Raw genomic sequence first — 12,820 nt, forward strand, 5'->3', positions numbered from 1 at the left:
GATTGCAACTGACCCAGATTTTGTAGTGTAAAACTTTGCACAGTACCTTCTTATTAAAAAATTTCCTTCTGTGGTTTGAGATTGATATGTCTAAAGTGAGTAGCAGCTGAGGAGATTAGGCAGACTTTAAGACTGAGTATTTTTCATTATCTTACCATTTTTTCTTCTCACCCTTATGAAATGTTGTTTTCTTAGAAATCTGCATTGCCATAACTAGTTTTGAATAGTTATTCCTGGATCAGTTTTCTCTCTTGCACTTTCTTCCTTTGATGTATTTATAAAATACCTTATGCTCTTTAATTCTTTCCCCTCACAGAAACAGTTTGCTACAAATTACTTCACTGTCAATGTTCCTGCAAAATTTTACACTTCTAAGTCACATGCAAATTTTCTGAGATTTATTAAAAAACCCCAACAACCTATGCAAAGAGAAGGAGATCATTATATCATTATTATTAAAAAAAAAAAAAAGGGTGTTGGGGAGAAGCTATCAGAAATTTCCATTTTTAGTAAAGGATCCATAGCATAGGCCTACACATTTTCATAAATTACTTCCTCCGGACTACTTGCATCCTAAACTGGGAGAGCATTATGTTGCCTCCTGTATAAACACATGCTACTTTCACACAGAATAGCAGAGAAATTGCTTCTTCGTGCTTGTAGCACCATATAGCATTTCATCATTACCATATTTGCTGTATCAGCCTTGGAATTTCTTGAACATTCAACATAATCTTTGCTGAAATGTCAGTCCTGCCTATTTTAGAACTAAGTGTACCAAATTCCCTGTCAGTTGCATGAAGTTAAATCATGTTTCCACACTGACAACCCCTGAGCAAACCTTTTTTTGTTTTCAACGTCTCATGGCTTTTGCAGGCTTCATGGTACAGTTTCTAAGTACATCTAGGCTTTGAGAGACTATCAAAGCAGCAATCCTACTTCTTCTTTTGGTCTTTACTTCTCTTTTCCCAAGAATGCTGTATCATTTTCCAAGATGGGTAAGGAAAAGTGTATTTAAATAGCGAGAAAAGTCATAAAACTCTGTATGTAATAGCTATTCTGTAAGTAATGAATTGAGCTTAAATTGCAGATGTTCTTCTGCTTTCACATGTAATTTGTTTCTCAGCATGGGTGTGTATATTCAGAGATTCACAGTTCTGCAGGAAAGCAGACTGTTTTCAAAAGAGTTTATTTAATAAAAGGCTGTTTGAAAAATTACTTTCCAGAGGGTGCTATCAAAAAAAGCACACTTGCACCAATAAGCTAACAATTTTGATTTTGTTATATAGTAAATTATCCAATTTCTATTACAACTGATGGAGTGCAGCAATTAGAGGATGTCTCATACGGGACAATATGAATTTTATTAGCTGTTATCTTTGCTGAAACTAAAGTGGAAAAATTCACAGGAGCATTCCTACTTATTGTGACCTCACGCCTTAAATGAGATCCTTCATCTTACTTTTGTCAATCAGAGTGAACACAATTATACTGAACTTTCTGAGATTGAAGTGTCATTGTATTGAGTCCATCGTGTGTTAAAACCTGAACAATCCATGATGAATTGCAGTTCAGTGCACCTGAACCTGCCGTTCCAATGAAGTTCTGTAGATAATTTAAAGATGGATAGGCTCTAGTAACACCTGGGTTTTGAGCTCACAAAAGTTATACTTTTATGGAAAAGCTTTTGCTTTATTTTGCTTCACTTTGATTCCTTTAACTAAATGCTCTTTTTTTCCAATACAGACGTTAGAAGTATTAGTATATAAGACAAAGAGAGTGAGATCAGGTATTGATACTAAATGAGTTTCAGTTAAGTAACTGCTGGTGAAATAATTCTCACAAAATGCTTTGCAAACCATGAGTGAGGAATACCACTTAGGAGGGAATATTTCTGTTAAAATAAATTGAGAGATCAATCCTTCTTAATCTTTTCCTTTTACTGGCTAATTCACACTGTCCACAGTCCCATCAGGCACCTAAAACATGATTTTGGGGTTGTTAAAATTTCATGATTGGTGACTAGAGATAATAAAACACCCAGATTTCTCATCCTATACTACTTTTTCAAATGTTTTACCATACCCAGGTATTAGGTCATATATATCCTTATGTTTTCTGATCTGCCACTTTTCTTATTCAGGGATAAGTTTTCCCATGCTATTCTCTGAGAAATACCTTTGATCCTTTTCTAGCCATGACCAGTGTGTGATGTAGAGAGAGTTGAAAGGAATAAGGGACAGAAAGATGTTTTTCCTACAGTTTTCTGTGGTGGGGTCATCTGAAGGAATGAACTTCTGGAAACATTATGAAAAAGATTAAGAACTAATTTTCCCTTGCTGACACAAGGTTTATTTTTTTCTCTGCAAGCTCAAGAGAGCAGACCAACACTTTGTGTAATAAAAGGGTATAACAGGGTATATGACAATACTGTGACAGTGTATTCTTATGTTTTTGACATTTGCTCCATGTACATTTAATGTACTTCTTATTCCATAACATTACAAACAACTTCTGAGAATTTACTAAGTTATGTAACTGGAAGTTCAAGTCAAACATAATTCCACCATTTCTGTTTGTGTGCTTCATGACTTAAAGTGAATGCATAAAGGAAAAAATGCAGTCATCTTTGTAGCTACAGTTTTATAAATTAAAGCAACTTGACATGATTATATGAGAGAAAGTTTAAATAGACTGAATCAGGTCAGATTTTAACCCTAATAAAATAAAATGAAGCAGCAGAACTGTCCCAAACCTAAACAGAAATAGTGAATGGAGAATTAAAAATTAAAATTTAACTAGTTTGAAAACTTATAATTCATTGTAAAAAGTATGCGGTGTATAGCTAAAAGCTAAAGCAGAAGATAGAATTAATAGCTTTTTGCTATTAATTGGTGTTTGCCTTCTCTATCTTTTGCACTGGTTGAGGAAAGAGGTAGAAATTGCTTCCCTTCTCTAATTTCATGTGATAAATTATTTTCCCTTTGCATTTATCCATTCTTTTTGTCTGTTTTAAAGTGCAGCGCACAGAATACTCCCACTCTCTGAGCCCTGTGTAGTATCACAGTTCCAGCAAGAGGAAACAGAAAAGATTTACTGTGTGCCAGGACTTTGATAGTCTAGTTCCCTAGGACCTTTTATCTTCTTTTCCTTTCTTAAAATGCTCCATGATGGGAGACAGAACGGTAAAAACTGGATAGAAGGGAATGCCTGAACACCAGTAGCATGATAGATTCATTATATGAATCTATCTATATGATAGATTCATAGATTATTTATTCCCTGGCTCTGACAGAAACTTCACAACTCTGAGTGACTCAGTTATCTGGAAAGTAGTTTCTTATATGTAAGACACTATTTCTTTGTCTGCACAGACAGTCATTGCACAGGCAGGTAAATGTCTGCATGGCTTGACATGAGTGATGCACACTGTGGAGGTGTAGGAAATATTTCTTTCAACTGCCAGAAGAGAAAGTAGTAGAGAACTACTTTTTTGTGTTGATTTTTTAGTGTTGATGAAATTTTTGGTTAGGCCCTGTCTATGTACAAGTCTGGGGATGTAAAAGTTCCAAACAGACAGAAATGCCCTATGTTCTTGGAAACAATGGTGCTTAATTATAAGAAAAACATTTCAGATTGGTGTTTAAGTCCTCCCCTTTCTCTTCATTATTTTGCTTACAAGGGGTTTTTTGAGCAGCTGTAAATTTTAAGGACAGATTTTTAAGACATAAGGATCATCTGGTTTGATCTTTGCCTAACATAGGCCATAAAATTTCACCAATAATTCCTGTAGTGGAACATATCATCTTCCCTTAAATTGTAGGTGAATACTGTCAAGCTCAATAACTTGTGGTTTACTAGAGCATAAAAACATCCTGTCTCAATTTAAGGAATCACGGAGATGATGAATTTCCTTATTCCTTGGCAATGGATGATTACTGTCACTGCAAACCAGTTGTTTCTAATTACTGTTCTGAGCCAAGACCAAATATAGGACTGCCATATGATACTGGTGAGTGTGGCCTGAGAGTTTGTCACACCCACAACAAGGAACAGAATATTCTGCTTTCTATCTTTGCATATGTCTTTTGTCTGCTGGCCTTTTGTAACCATGTTTTAAGGGTTTTATGCTATAGCTGGCTCCAGTTCAACCCTTACTTTACTTTTATCCTGTTTAATGCTAAACCACACTTAAATCCATTCCTTTCTCAGGCCTCACAAAAGTGGTCCCAGATCACAGAAAAAAGAAGGCAGGAATTATCTGGTATGTTATGGGATGCAACAGACAGTGCACTGTGTGATGATGGTGCTTTTTACTCATAGAAGATTATGTGTTAGGAGAAAAGGCATGGCAGCACAAGGCAGCTATGTCCCTTGTGAGCCAAGCATCTGCCAAACATAAACTTACTGACTTCTGCATAAAGCACTGGGACTTCAACTCCCAGGTACGACTGGTCATTTCTGAGCCTGCCTGACTGAATCAGACACAGGGGATCACAGAGAAGCACTGTCTCAGCATGGTGGATTCCAGAAATATTAGTGTCCTAACAGGGAAACTTCAAATTGAAAAGATACATCCAAATGCAACAGTCACAACAAGTTAATTCCCAATGTATTTCCATACTCTTTTGACCCTTAAGAAAGAAAGGAACTAATCCCCTAACATCTCCCACAATTAAATGCTACAGATAGGGATTTTTCATTCTCTTTATGAGTTGGAAATTTTCCTTTTTCATTGTTAATCTATCTGTAATTGTCAAAATCATGTACTTGCCTTAGAAATAGATGTTTGAAAGTATTGCTACAGTCTATCTCAATAGTGTAGTAGCTGCATTAACAACCCAAGATGTCTAAATCTGTGTGCACTGATGAGAGTCAAAAAAGTATTTTGGGAGAGTCAAAGTCTAAACAGAAAAGAAGAAAAACCAAATGTTAATTAACAAAGCACATATTGAAACAAATGGTAAGTTTATTACTTACCAACATAAACATTAGTCAATATATAGTGCATAAAATCCCATATTATGTTTTAAAAAAGAAAATGGAAGTAAGGTAGCTAATGCTATTAAATTGTGGAAAATTTACAGGGAATCACAACTAACTGTTGTGCTTTTATGCAGGAATATTGTGATATTAATCTACTCTTAGGAAACAGATGAAAATATTCTTTCCTTCTTTTAGTCCACTGAATTTTTTTATAGCAGAAATGTGAACTACGGCATCACTCTTTCAATATATGGAATGCAACACTTACTGAGGAATTTACAGCAATGAAACAGTTACACAAGCAAAGGACTTGGCCTTTCTCTAAATGCCTTTGTTGCATAGCTCAAATATTGACTTAACTATAAACACCCTCAGCCTGTAATTTTAGACATCAAAACCAAATATGTGTAATATGTCTTGGAAAAGAATACTGAAGGCAGCAATAGTACATAAGTGACTGTTCTGTACAGAAAGGAATAATAATATTTCTAAAGAACACTTGAGCTAAAATTCATTTCTATAATTTTGCTTTTTCAAAAAAAGAGAAATGAAAAACAACTCAAGATCTGCTTGTTAATGCTAAATCCTTCCTGAAGAAAGGGGGAACTGAATTTTTTGCATAGTAAAAGAATCATCCAGATGGCAAAAACAACCCACCCTGAAAATAGTAAATGTTAAGATGCAGGCTATGTTTCTTGAGGTCATCATCAGTAACAGTTTCATAACAACTCTTACAAACTCTCAGCTGTAAGGATACTAAAACAGTTTAGTGAACTTTAGTCAAACAGTATTGCTAATCTATTATTCTAGAAATGTGTGACTGCAATACAGTCCTGGGTTTATGATTGACCTGGCCCTGTTTGACATGAAAATACGAGAAAAGAAATAGCAGTTCACTTTTTTTTTTCCATAGAACTTTCAGAATTCATTATTACATAAATATAGATAACATTGGAAATATTTAAATGAAGACAGTCCTATGTTACATAAAATCATCTTCTGATTCACATTATTTTTTTCATACATAAAGAAGAGCAAAAGTTAGGGCAATTTACCATATACAAACTATTAAAAGGTTAATCACCTTGGTGAATTGAGATTTAAGTAGCAACCTCCCTTTCCAAGTTAGTATGTACATCTATTTTGTGACCATTTGAGCAAAATAAAATATGAAGCTATTTAATCTACAGTTTAAAACAAATGTATGAACTCAGAAACAAGAACTTGAAATATAGATGTTCTGAAGCAAAATAAGAATGGACATAACATAAAAGAGTATGATATTGGTACTGGAAGACATAATTAATAAAATCTGATCTGACCACTGAATAACTCAAAAAATTTAAGATATGAACATAATGAAATGTTGTGTGGAGCTGGAAATACATAAGATAGGCAATTATTTAGGTTAATTTATGGAGAGAAATCAAATCAGAATGGGAAAAATGGGCAAATTAGGTTTACATTCATACAATCAGTAGCAATTTGAAAAAAAGAATTAAAATTACCATGTGCATTTTTCTGCCACTATAGTCTAATACAAAAGGAATCCCCATTACTTCTAGGTCATGAATGACAAAATCTCTCTAAATCAGAAGGTCCTTCTCTGTGCCTACCAAAACTTCTGAATACAGATAGAAAGGTATTAATAACTACTTTCTTATAGTAAATAACTTCCTAAATAACTCTTTCTCCCCCTATAATCTATAAGAGAGTTGCAGGCAGGTATTATTCCTAGGAATGCAGTGGTAAAGGACTCAGTTACTTTTGGATCTTGCATACTCTAACTTTTTGCATTGTGGAACAGTTTTATGTTGTGCAACAATTACAGAAAATGACTGCATGACTTTCTCCATAGTTAATATCATATGATTTATCCAGCCTCAATACTTGGAATTACACTGTATTTATAGATTAAACTTAACTTCTTGTACCAGCTAAGCTTTTAAATTTATTTTAAGTGCATCCTAGCAAGACAATCATTGATTGTGCTGTTCTTGACAAAATAATTCCCCTCTACCCAGAATTATTATCTCCTGAAAAATGGATGTTAAGGAATAGATTGCACACCACAAGTTTTCAAATATTTTAAAATTTCAACCAAAAAGCTAGTAGAGCAAAACATGCATATAGTCATTACATAAGCAAAACCCTGCATTTGCTTGCACAAAGAATATGTTTTCCCACTCATGTGGATTCAGCTGACAAGAATAGCAAATTCCAAATTTTTGCTGTGAATATTTTTTAATTTTTTTTTTTTTAACAAATAATTGATGCAAATCCCCTGAAATTCCAAATGAATCATAGAAATCCAACTGGAATACTAGTCAGATTTTTTTAACCTGAAAAAATATATGTAGCAAGAAATGTAAGCATATAATTCATACTTCAAAAAAATACAGTACCCAGACATACATGGCTTGAGGTTCTTATGAAGGTTTCTTGAACTAAACCTGGAGGTTTGTAAAACATATGCACAGCTCCCATTAAAATTAGTGACTGGATTCCAGTTGGACTTGATCTGCCAGCAATGCAAGGCAGCTTCAAATCTAATGTCAGAAAATCAGTCTGTAATCATCTGTCTGAAATACTATATTTGATGTAAGGCATATTAACTATATATTAGAATCTGTTAAGTATTAGGAAGAAAATCTTGATGTTTGTACTTTAAACACTGGCAGTCCTCTGATTGAAAGATAATAACTTCAGTCACGGACAGTTTTGTTTGAGATTTTGACACAGTATAATATATTCTGTGTTGCTTATTAAATTTAAAAGGAAGAAAAAAAAACATCAATAGCAAACTTCAGAATGAGACTATTACATTTTACAAAATTATATATGACAAAGGCAGTATAACATAACCCTTATACTGATTTCAAATCCTTTCACGTAAAATAATGGGTTTAATATATGGAAAAACCATTCTATTATAGATATTGAAAATTGGGTAGTATTTGTTTTGAACTGTGTTTATGTTGTCAGATAGAGCCCTGAGAAAGATAGCAAGTAGCAATTTCTTTTTGGAAGTTATAAAGGAGAAAACAGTGTAGATGTCTTTTAAATGATATAGTAAAATACCCAGAAGGATAAACACCACAGCTCTAGGAAAAGAAAAATACGCTGTGTGTAATAATTTTGAGCATACCACTGTTGGAAAAACAGTCATTTATATTCAAGGTAATTAAACTGGTGAGACGGGAAGAGATGGTCTAAGGTAAGTTTAGAGAAAAAGTTCTTTGGATTTGAGATTTCTGTATTAAAATGCATGCTTGACTTGCACTGTAAATGAAAATCCTTATCATTGCCATCTTTTTTTTATAAATACAGAGTTTCATGGGATGAAAATTGAAATTAAGAATTTTTTTGGGTTTTTTCTTTTGGTTTTTGTTTGTGTGATTGTTTGTTTTTAGCAGAATGACCAGTCACAAGAATACTAGAAATTTAACATGGAATGCTCAGAAAAGATTAAAGAAGATACGCTACACTGTGTTGTGTTGATCTTGGCTGGACATTAACTGCCCAAAGTTTCTCCAGCCCTCCTCTCCTCAGCTGAGCAGGCAAGAGAAATCACAGCCAAAGGCTCTTGGGTTGGGAGAAGGACAAGAAGAGCTTTCTGTTGTGTACCATACAGAGTCAATTCATGGAAATTAATTTAATTTATTAAGTAAAACACTAATATATTAATCAAATCTAGGGGGGTAATGAGAAGTAAAACCTAAACCTTAAAACACCTCCCTCCCACCCTCCCTTCTTCCCATGCCCAACGTCACTCCTGATTTGGCTCTACCTCCTGTCCCAGCAGTGCAAGGGGTCAGGGAATGGGGGTTGCAGGCACTTTATTATCACACGTTGTTTCTGCTTGTCTTTCCTTCTCTCCTTCTTCCCCTGCTTCATCATGGGGTCTCTCCCATGGGAGACTCCTCCACAAACTTCTCCAGGTTGGTCACAGCCATCCATAGGTTGCAGTCATTCAGAAACAGCCTGCTGCAGCATGGGTCACCCGTGGACTCCCAGGTCTTACCAGCACAGGTTCCTCTCTCCACAAGGCCACAGGTCCTGCCAGATGCCTGATCCAGACACACCAAGGAGACACTGCCTTCTTTGGATGCATCTGATTACTCTCTAACAGGATCCTCCATCAGGGGAGTATCTGCTCCACTATGGACCCTCCCACAGGCTGCAGGGGAATCTGTGCTCCAGTACCTGGAGCTTGTCCTTCCCCTCTTTCTTCTCTGACCTTGGTGTCTGCAGGGGTGTTTCTCTCGTATATTCTCATTCCTCTCTCCAGCAGCTGTTGCCTAGCAGTTTTTTTCCCTCCTTCTTAAATGTTATCCCAGAAGCCTTGGCAGCAATGACCTTGTAGCAATCTTGGTTACAGCTGGAATAGGCTTTGCTGAACAAAGGGGAAGCTTCTTGCAGTTTTTCATGGAAGCCACCCTTGTAGTCCCACCATTGCCAAAGTTTTCCAAAGTAAACTTAATGCAATCACACAAAATTATTCAAACTACTCTTTGCTTAACACTAGATATAGCAGTACTTTGCACATTAGGTGCATGGATCTGAATCTTTCTCCAAAGTAAAGATTAGGTAATCAGAAATAGAAATTATATGTCTTTGAAATACTGATTTGTTAAATTACGTTTATTTATATGCTTACACAGTTGGAAATATGCAGAAAATAATGATTCTGAGCATGTAGAGGAATGTAAAACTTATCTTAGCAGTTTAAAGTTGCAAGTTGAAGCTCTAAACTGTGAATTTCAATCTGTCAGTATCATACAATTGAATCTGTGTTAGTAAAACGTATGTATGTATGTATGTATATATGTACATATGTATAGAACACAAGTCAGCCAGAAGAACAACCGCTGAATGCACAATCTGAAGATAAATATATAGTCAAGAGTCTGAAGTGATAAAAGCTCTTAGGGAGTGCTCACTTTTGCAGGAAAAGAAAGACAATAATTTTCTAATTATACAGTAATTTTTATGAACCTAAATAGATAGTAAATACTGCAAATTTCTCTATGACCAAATGACAATTATATTTTATATTTGAAATAGTCATCAACTGAAGCAGGTAATTAAATTGACTCATCTGCTTTCATCAAATTTGTAAAACTACATAATAAAGTCAGTCAGAAACATTAATTTGGGGTATACATTGTTCCCTGGAAATTGCTGAAATTACATTTTTTATAAATATATATGTGGGATTATTCATGTATGCAGAATCCAAAGAACTTTGTATTAGGCAAATTCATTTCAGCAATGTTAGCCCAGATGACAGTCATTGAAGGTCTCTGCCTAGGTTTATATGAAAGACTAGCCTATCCCACCCCAAACCAGTCATAACACAGGCTGAGTCTGGCACCTTTCACCACAATATTCCTCTGATGCTGAAGAAAGGCAGGAACACTGTGACTAGGGTAGACAAAAAGGGTGTAGTGTAGCACAGTGGCGTGTGTGTAAGGACATTTCTTTGAAGAAGCAGCATTTCACTAGCTGTGTGGACAGACTTGAAGTCCACATAACCCAGTAAATGGGCACCCTTCTGTAACCATCTGCACAGGCCAAGGGCACTACCTGACCCTTTAGGCTGTGCTCTGGCTGGATGGGCTGCACTGTCTCCCTGGTGGTGGCCAATGCCTGCCCTCAGATGGAGCTGCTGAAAGGAGAGGCTGCATTGCAGATCTCAGATTTTATGAAGTGTCTCAACCCTTCTGCTGGACTGGGAACTGGCAGCAGACCTGCTTGCAAAAGCTGTGCCCAGGTGGGGGACTGTTGCTTCACCAGTGATACAACCTGCAGTGCTCTGAGCATCAGTCAAGAGGGATTACAGAGCTCTGGGAGTGGTGGTAAGGGAATCTGGAGTACAGGCACTTTTCTCCTCAGTCCTCCCAGTCAGAGGGCAAGGGTGTGAAAGGGACAGTCAAACGTGGTAAACCAGCAATGCTAGAGGACTGGCACCACAACCAGGGCTCAGCCACTTATACCATGGCACCAACTTTGAGAAAACTGAGCTACTGAGGGCTGATGGGGAACATTTGTCAGAGATGTGGAAGATCGCCTTTGGTTGTAGGCTTGCCAAGCTGGTGAAGAGGACTTTAAACTAAAGTTGTGGAGGGAGAGGAACCTCAACCCACTCCACCCTCACCAGTTTGCATGCCAGTGCCAGCAAGAGATGCTCAGAGCCTGAAAAGGAATCACAGGTTGGGCAGGAGAGCAGCAAAAAGGAATTCTTGCCTCTTCAGTGAGAAAATAATCTTGATCTAGAGCTCAACTTAAATGCCTGTATGCAAGTGCATATAGAGTGGGAAATAAGAGGAGCTAGTGATGTGTGCTATGACCTTATTGGCATCAATAAGACATGGTGGCTGGCTTTAATGACTGGTCCATTGGAATGGAATGATACAGGCTCTTTAGGAAGGACTGTCAAGGGAGACAAGGAGGGGATGCCATGCTCTGTGTCAGTGACCAGCTGCAGTTCATGGAGCTGACCAAGAGACACTAAGTTCTGTGGTGCAGTGCACATGCTGGAGGGAAGGAATGACATCCAGAGGGGCCTTGACAGACTGGAGAGCTGGGTTCATGTGAATCTCATCAAGCTGAACAAGGACAAGTGTGCAAGGTCCTGCATCCAAGCAGGGTCAATCCCAAGCACAAATAGAGGCTGGGCAAAGAATGGATCAAGACTAGCTGGAAAGAAGGACTTCTTGGGGATGGCGGATGAGAAGCTCAAGTTGACCTGGCAATGTGCAATCATAGCCCAGAAAGCCAACCACATCCTGGGCTGCATCAAAAAAGAGGTGACCAGCAGGTAAAGGGAGGGGATTTTTCTCATTTGCACTTGTGAGATCCCACTTAGTGTGCTGCATCCAGCTCTGGGCTGAACACAGGCTAAGAGTTGGGGATGTTCATCCTGGGGAAGAGAAGGCTCTGGGGAGAATGGGAGCCTACAGACGACTGCAGAGACACTGTTTACAAGGACATGTAGTGACAGCATAAGGAGGTATGGATTCAAACTGTAAGAAGGTAGATTTCCATTAGACATTACAAAGAAATTCTTTACTGTGATAGTGGTGAGACGCTGGAATAGGTTGTCCAGAAAATCTGTGGATACCCCATCCCTGGAAATGTTCAAGGCCAAGCTGGATGCAACCTTTGTGCTACCTGGTATACTGAAAGGCATCCCTTCTCATGGTAGAGGGGTAAATAAGATCATCTTTAATGTCCCTTCCAAGACAAATAATGTAATGCTTCTATGAAATAACCGCCCTTCTGATTTTTGCTTCATTTTACTTTGAAATTTCACTTTTCCAATCCCTGGGTAGAATTTGTCTCCCCTCTTAAGCAGGACTTACTTGATCTGCCTTTTGTCAGTAAGTGTTACATAGTCCATGTAAAACTTTATAAAATAAAACCAAATTTGAAGATGGATATGCCAACTGGCTTAATGGAATGACAGGAAATGATCCAAAGATTTTTATTGTGTATTTTAAATTATGCGAATTTTCAACTAAAATAAAATATAGATAGGTGTGAAAAGGAGGAAGTAAGGAGCATAAACGTTCATAAAGAATACTTTTAGCATCCTAAAATCAGGTCAAACAAAAATATGGAAAGTATAGAAGCAGATAAACAGCAAAGAGTGCACAAAGTCTTTAATCATCTTGAACATTCTAAATTCTGAAAGAAAAAGAGTTTATTTGAGATATAAAAGTACAAACTTCAAATAAATGCTTCAAAACACTGGATTTTTAATACTATTTTATTTTTTAATACTCTCTCTCAGCCTATTTTACCTATTTTCTTCTTAAAACAAGGGATA

The 12,820-nt window shown here is 36.8% G+C and overlaps 1 long non-coding RNA gene across 1 annotated transcript in view; it reads left to right on the forward strand.

Annotated features, from left to right (window-relative positions):
* LOC144246275 (uncharacterized) overlaps positions 1–12,820 on the forward strand; it is a 167,625-nt gene that overhangs the window by 112,783 nt on the left and 42,022 nt on the right. The window lies entirely within an intron of this gene.

This window comes from Lonchura striata, chromosome 5 (assembly GCF_046129695.1).
Source record: "Lonchura striata isolate bLonStr1 chromosome 5, bLonStr1.mat, whole genome shotgun sequence".
NCBI classification, from domain to species: Eukaryota; Metazoa; Chordata; class Aves; order Passeriformes; family Estrildidae; genus Lonchura; species Lonchura striata.